We start from the raw sequence: 1,377 nt of genomic DNA on the forward strand, positions 1-1,377 counted from the left end.
CCTGGCTTCCCTGTTCACTCTTTTTGTTTGTTTGTTGTTTGATCATTTTATTGATTTATTTAAAATTTTTCTGTTACACTGGGGCATAGTTGACTAACAGTGTTGTGTTAGTTTTAGGTGTACAGCAAAGTGATTCAGCTATACACACGTGTATCTATTCTTTTTCAATTCTTTCCCCATTTGTTGTTGTTTAGTCCCTAAGTCGTGTCTGCCTCTTTGCAACCTCATGAACTATAGCACACCATCCTTCCGTCTCCTTCACCATCTCCCTGAGCTCACTCAAGATCATGTCCATTGAGTCAGTGATGCCATCAAACCATCTCATCCTCTGTCACCCTCTTCTCCTTTTGCCTTCAATCTTTCCCAGGATCAGGGTCTTTTCCAAAGAGTTGGCCTTTTGCATCAGGTGGCCAAAGTTTTGGAGCTTCAGCTTCAGCATCAGTCCTTGATTTCCTTTAGGATTTACTGGTTTGATCTCCTTGCAGTCCTAGGGACTCTCAAGAGTCTTCTCCAGCACCACAATTCAAAAGCATCAATTTTTCAGCACTCAGCCTTCTTTATGGTCCAACTCTCACATTCGTACATGACTACTGAAAAAACCATAGCTTTAACTCTAGGGACTTTTTCAGGCAAAGTGATGTCTCTGCTTTTTAATACGCTGTCTAGGTTTGTTATTTTCCCATTTAGATTACTTCAAAATACTGAGATCCTTGTTGGTAATCTCTTTTTAATATAATGATGGGTACATGTCAATCCCAGGCTTCCAACCTATCCTTGCCTCCACCTCCCACCCTCATCCCCTTCCCCAGCAATATTCACCGTTTAAAAGAATTCAGCTGAGTCACTTAACTTTGCTTAATTTCAACCCCTAAATCTACATAATGGAGCTTTCATGACAAAGCATTTCATTGGAATATGAAGAAACTCAGATAAGATATTGTCTCTGAAGTCACTTTATAATTTTAAATTTTGAATTATTTCAAATCTGTTTGGGGAGGGTAACAGATCATTTCCAATCTCAAAAGATTGATTGTTGGTTTTCATATTTATTGTCTCTTTGCCTCCCCATGCACCCCCCCCTCACTTATATTGACCGACATATCACCATCATCTACAATAGTGCCAGGCACTTAGTAGGCACTCAGCAAATATTCGCTGAATGAATAAGCATGAAAACCAATAGAAATAATCATATTGGAATTTAATTAAAGAGAAGAAATTTTGAAAGATAGACTGTCTCCCTCTAGCTTCCCCAGGTCTAAGGGAAATGAAATGTGTGGTTAAATACACTGGCATCATTTCCACTTACATCTCCAATCGTCACTTTCTTATACCCAGTTAAAATAAATCACACAGAGCTTCCTCCCCATACTGTTT

The 1,377-nt window shown here is 39.0% G+C and overlaps 1 protein-coding gene across 4 annotated transcripts in view; it reads left to right on the forward strand.

Moving 5' to 3' along the window:
- SLC9A9 (solute carrier family 9, subfamily A (NHE9, cation proton antiporter 9), member 9) overlaps positions 1 to 1,377 on the forward strand; it is a 656,333-nt gene that overhangs the window by 286,616 nt on the left and 368,340 nt on the right. The gene's annotated exons all lie outside the window — the stretch shown is intronic.

The sequence above is a fragment of the Bison bison genome, unplaced genomic scaffold (assembly GCF_000754665.1).
Source record: "Bison bison bison isolate TAMUID 2011002044 unplaced genomic scaffold, Bison_UMD1.0 scf7180017864384, whole genome shotgun sequence".
In the NCBI taxonomy this organism is placed as follows: Eukaryota; Metazoa; Chordata; class Mammalia; order Artiodactyla; family Bovidae; genus Bison; species Bison bison.